Genomic DNA, 6,000 nt, shown 5'->3' with positions numbered 1-6,000 from the left:
GCAAATGAGACTTAACATCTTATGTCTTATGTATAGATACTAATTGGGATATATGGCATCATTGAAAGTCAATAGCGTATTATCGATAATTCGTTATCATATATCGGTACAAAACAAAGGCGCACTCAGTTCCAGAGTTGTTAATTCGATCTATAAATGAGATAAGATAAATCCGGGGATTTTGATACCTTTTAGCCGATAATTGTAAATGATATCCATCATTACAAAAGTATTCGATAATAATTTCAAGTGATTTGTTTTGTTTTAGAATTCAACGTCTGTTTTGTCAATGGTTAATGCATAATACTTAGACAATAGATTATTAGTGCGGTACATAGAGGGTTTGTTTAAATTTATTAGATTTTATGAAGATCTTATTATGAGCTTTTGAATATAGGTACAATATATTAAGTATGTTAGCATGATGTGATGTTTACCTGACTGCCTCCAAATCTGCTTTATCAACTTGGGTAAGTATTTTGAATTTGTATATTATGAACTAAACTTATTGTATATGATGCAATTTTGTATTCGAAAACAAACAGATATATCAACGATTTTTATATTTTAAAAGAGCTTGATAAATCTCGAAAAGAAAAGTTTAAAAACATTAATGTTCTCATTTCTTTTTTACAATTTGTCAACAATATTATAATTCTTTGTTTTTATCGCGTGATCCTATTAGACTTCGAGTACCCCACATTAGAACCACTTTGTACCAAATAAACTGTCATGCTATGTGTGTAAAAATATTTAATAAATTACCAAACGAAATAAGAGAGAGGACAGTGTTAAACACATTTAAATTATTAACACCATTATAGAAATATTGTTTTGACTCAGTAAACGAATATTATCAAACGAAGTTGTAACTGGCACCAATACTACTTTTACAAATAATATTATATTTTTTGTGATTATTTTTTTGAGATAATGTATATCTCTTAGCGTTTCATTAATTATTTTAATTGTGTATTGTAGGGTCATTTAGGTATTGCTTTACGTTGGTCAAATTATATTTAAGTTTTGATTATTAGGTTTATTGTGAACCACAAAAAATATTTTCATGTCTGTCTAGACGAAACATGTGGCTGCTTTGGAATTTGTAACAACTTTACTTGTGAATGTTTCTGGCAAATAAAGAACTTTGACTTTGACTTTCAATAAATGTTACTGAAATTGTTAATGTTATTGAAAATTATTAATAAAACAACTGTGTGCATGCGAACTCTCAATTAATTAGGTGACATACGAGATAATGCAACTGCAGTTATTCAGACGGATAGAAATTAAATTTCCCAGGAGATTTATTGAAGGATCTATAGGCGCGTTATAAAAAATAAAATTTAAAAAAAATAAGTAAATTTTTCTGACGTTTGCGCCGTAGCTAGTGAAATTACTGGGCAAATGAGACTTAACATCTTATGTCTTAAGTTCTGACGAGCGCAGTGCCGCTCACAATTTTTGGGTTTTTCAAGAATCCTCAGCGGCACTGCATTGTAATGGGTAAGGCGTATCAGTAACCATCAACTGAACGTCCTTCTCGTCTCGTTCCTTATCTTTATAAAAAAAACCTGGGTCTATTCACGATATAATTAATCGCCATAACGGTGATATAAAATAGCAACCTGCTAACAGTTCGCAAACGAATTCAAAGTCGTAATACGCGGAAACTAACTAACTGCGAAAAGCACTATCATGTCGAGCCGCAACTTTTCAGCACAAGTTTACTTCGAGAAAAACTAGTCTTATAGCCAATCAGGCAACCCGTATGCTCGTTTGTCCTCCTCTTCCATAAAAATAAAGTGTGTATGTACTTATGTATGCACACAAGAAGTTATACTTCTTTGGTCTAACGAAGCAAAAATCATTAAAATGATTAATTCCTCGTGCTATTCTACGATATAAGAAAGAGAAAATTTTGTAATAAAAATGCAAAGATGGCTTTGCAATTAATTATTAAATAATGAATACGGCTGTTTGGGCTTGAACACTTTGCCTGTCCTAACAATGGACAAGAAACCAAAAAAAAAATCACTCTCATCATTCTCTCATAACGCGCCAAAAGAAGTATAACTTTAAAAACGATATATAACGACTATATATGACAAAATAATAAAGTTAATATAGTAACACTTAACATTATATGTTATGTTTTTAAAGTGATAACCGTCACTACTAGAATTAATACACAAATAAAATTTAAAAAACAAAGTTTTATGAACGATGCGGGACTCGAACCCACGACCTCCGGCGTTCCGTGCCGTTGCTCTAACCAACTGAGCCAACCGTTCAAGTAACGCAGCGTTACAAAGTCTTGTTTGCTTTGTTCAACTCTCAGGTTGTGGCTTAAATTACAGGATCTACTTAACAGTCGATAACCTGCTCAACCCCAATATTTTCATATTAGGAAATTGACTTGAGATGTCGCTCCTGTGAATCTAAACAATATGTTATGTTTTTAAAGTGATAACCTTCACTTCTAGAATTAATACACAAATAGAATTTGAAAAACAAAGTTTTATGAACGATGCGGGACTCGAACACACGACCACCGGCGTTCCGTGCCGGTGCTTTTACCAACTGAGCCAACCGTTCGAGTGACGGATCGATACAAAATCTTGTTTGCTTTGTTCAACTCTCAGGTTGTGGCTTCATGTGCAGGATCTACTTAACAGTTGATAACCTGCTCAACCCCAATATTTGCATATTAGGAAATTGACTTGAGATGTCGCTCTTGTGAATCTAAACAATATGTTATGTTTTTAAAGTGATAACCCTCACTTCTAGGATTAATACATTGTTCTTATACAGTATGTCCGACAATTTTTTAATAAGTCTCTCATACGTCCATTACACATAGACAAAACAATGTATTAACTAAACCGACCTTGATACTAATATCCTTCATATTGGAAAATTTATTGAATTAGGCGTTGCTTTGTGGAAATCCATAATTATACAAATTATTTAAGTTTTTTTTAGTGTTAATTCCGCCAATATTTGTCTTCAAAACAATTCGACAAAATCGAGACTAAGTCTCGTGCCAGATTTTGGCGAGACAACACGTCCTGAGGGTGCCTCGTGTAGAGGCGAAACACGTGTCGAATTGTTTTAAAGACAAATATTGACGGAATTAATACTAAAGAAAACTTAAATCATTTGTATCCTTCATATTGGCAAACAATGCTATACGTGCATTGATTGCAGCAAATACGGTTGACCAAAGCAAAGCCCGGACTATTGGTTATTAGTTCTCAGTATGTGATAGACTTTGACCTAAATATTCTATGAACTGTAATAGTATGGTACAAAAATTTAAATCTTAATCTTGCTTAATTACGGCCGTTCCCAATATTCAATCTATCTCTTACTTGAGATAAAAATCGTAACTATCGTTGACTTTTCTATCCCAATAAACTTATCAACGGTAACTCACCTTATCCGTACACGCTGTCTGTCAATGGGACGACGTATAGCTTACCAGCGATAGAAGTTTGTATTGAAATTGCAATTCACGCAGCCCAATATAAGGCGATAAATATGACTTATCAGGTATATTGGGACAGCTTCAGATTATTGACAACTAGTTACTGACAGTAGAAGGTAGTATTATATCTCTATCTGTAGATAGTATACTGGGAACGGTCGTAAGACGCACACGGGCTAATAATAATAAATTATAAACCTAAATGAAAACTTCTAAAAAAGCTGTACATAAAATACTCATTTGTGCCAGTGCTCCACGCTATTTTGTTTATTTTTGTCACTGTTTAATGTAAATGTTGTTATTTATTTAGTTAAATGTCTATAATGTGATAAAAGTTTAACTTTTACCGTGGTTTCATAAAACCACACAATCCTTTTTTTAATATATTACATTTTCTAATACATAAAACTAACAGCGTTGCTTTAAAAATTTATTTCAGGAAGAACTTCCCACGTCTCCGTAACATTCGTTTAAGCGTTTGTCTACAAACCCATTTATTTTGATAGATCACGTGTTGAGATTAAAGATAAACATGTCTTGAACAAAATTAGTCATTTTTGTTGTATAATTCTGAATACAGTAGAGCGTCTATAATTCGAACTATTTATAGGGAACTGTGTGTTGGGATATGGGTTTTCGGAAAACCGTTATTTTCAGATAATCGAACTACCGTATATTGATTCTACAGGATGTACTTTACCGTTGATAACCTGCTCAACCCCATTGTTTTGTATATTAGGAAATGGACTTGAGATGTCGCTCTTATAAATCTAAACATATTTGTTAAGTTTTTAAACCTTCACATCTAGGATTAATACTCAAATAACTTTGAAAACAAAATTTTTATGAACCATGCGAGATTCGAACCCACGACCTCTGGCGTTCCGTACCAGTGCTCTGCCAACTGAGCTATCATCATAAATAGCTCAATTGTTTATGCAAATATTGGGGTTGAGCAGGTTATCAACTGTAAAGTAGATCCTGTACATGAAGCCACAACCTGAGAGTTGAACAAAGCATACAAGATTTTATGACGATTCATCACTCAAATGGTTAGCTCAGTTGGCAGAGCACTGGCACGGCACGCCAGAGGTCGTGGGTTCGAATCCCGCATCGTTCATAAATTTTGTTTTAAAATTTTATTTGTGTATTAATCCTAGTAGTGAGGGTTATCACTTTAAGAACTTAACAAATTGTTTAGATTTATGAGTAGAGACGAGGGGGGGGGGTGTCATGGCTGTACATTATACCCTGGAGGTCAATTCGCAAAATCGTCAACGATATATTCGGAACTATACGATAATACCCCGAATATATCGCATCTACCCTAATGTAACAAATGTTCGTATTCTATATCGTTTATCGTAACAACATCGTAACCATAGACCAATATTTTTTGACAATGTTAAGAGTGAATAAATTATGCGTGAACAACGATTAAAAATGTAATATTATCTGTGCTATGTCGCTATTAAGTGTCAAAAGTCAAAACATAGCTTAGGCGCTATGGTCCTTAACCATGCCAGACTCTGCACCACCAATTTGCAACATTTACACAAAATGTAAATATTCAAAAATTATTTAATGAATATAATATGACCATTTAAAATTGAATAAGTAATACAAAACTTGCGGATAATAAAATGTAAAAAAAAAGTATCTCAGCCGTTCTCGACGACTTCCGATTTCTCGGGCGGCCATTTGCATTACGCATAAAAGATCAAGAAAATGACTTAAATAACTTAAGGTAGTAAAAATCCTGTTGGATAGTAAATCACATATAATTAATATTATTTATTAAATATGTATGGCAAATTTATCTATACAACTTGAAACGATAATAGCAACGACAGCCTAGAAGCTGTCGTTGAGATTATCGTAAAAGTGACGTTTGATTATTTGTCAAATTCGAATATTCGTCTCTAACATTTTCAACTAAGAGTAGGGTTAGGACCGATAATATCGAAGAATGTTTCGCTCGTTCAATCATCGTTTCGAGACTGAATACGATGTAACTAAGAGTAGGAATCGACACGACGAATGCCACGAAATATCGAATATCGATTTTAAGAGTAGGCCCCCTGGCTCTTCTTCCAATACGTTGGATGAGTATATCACGGACGAGTAAAAAATAAGGACTCCGTGTCACCTTACGTAACAGTGAGGCACCAAAACAAGCCGGTAAACGTGTAAATACATAGCCCCACGCATACACCTACACTACTACAAGCCGATCGGCCGCCATTATGAGATTTGCCATCGTCTGTAACAGATCAGTTTGCGTCGCAATAAAATATTTTAAAAATGCCGTTGTGTGAAAAAGTTTAAGAACAATAATGTAAAAGTATTTGTAGATAAATGATTATCTAAGAGGGAAAAATTGTGTAACTGGTATACCCCGTAACTGCACACACGCTTCTTATTTTACTAGTCCGTGGAGTACATGTGTTTTGTGGTTTCATTACTAGCAACTTACCATAATTGCAACTTCGTTAAGTTCCGTCCTACAT

General features: G+C 33.8%; 1 protein-coding gene and 1 non-coding gene across 2 annotated transcripts in view; both read left to right on the top strand.

The window, feature by feature from the left end:
* Positions 1-317: 317 nt before the first annotated feature.
* Positions 318-6,000, top strand: part of LOC126967651 (orexin/Hypocretin receptor type 1-like) — a 105,274-nt gene continuing 99,591 nt past the window's right edge. Inside the window, exon 1 of the mRNA XM_050812227.1 lies at positions 318-470. The gene's annotated coding sequence lies outside the window, so the exon portion shown is untranslated. The remainder of the gene's footprint in view (positions 471-6,000) is intronic.
* Trnaa-ggc (transfer RNA alanine (anticodon GGC)) lies at positions 4,538-4,610 on the top strand. The gene has a single exon. It is a non-coding gene; the product is annotated as a tRNA-Ala (tRNA).

Source organism: Leptidea sinapis, chromosome 13, assembly GCF_905404315.1.
Source record: "Leptidea sinapis chromosome 13, ilLepSina1.1, whole genome shotgun sequence".
NCBI classification, from domain to species: domain Eukaryota; kingdom Metazoa; phylum Arthropoda; class Insecta; order Lepidoptera; family Pieridae; genus Leptidea; species Leptidea sinapis.
Note: the sequence above shows the minus strand (reverse complement) of the source record. Positions and strands in the feature narration are given on the sequence as shown.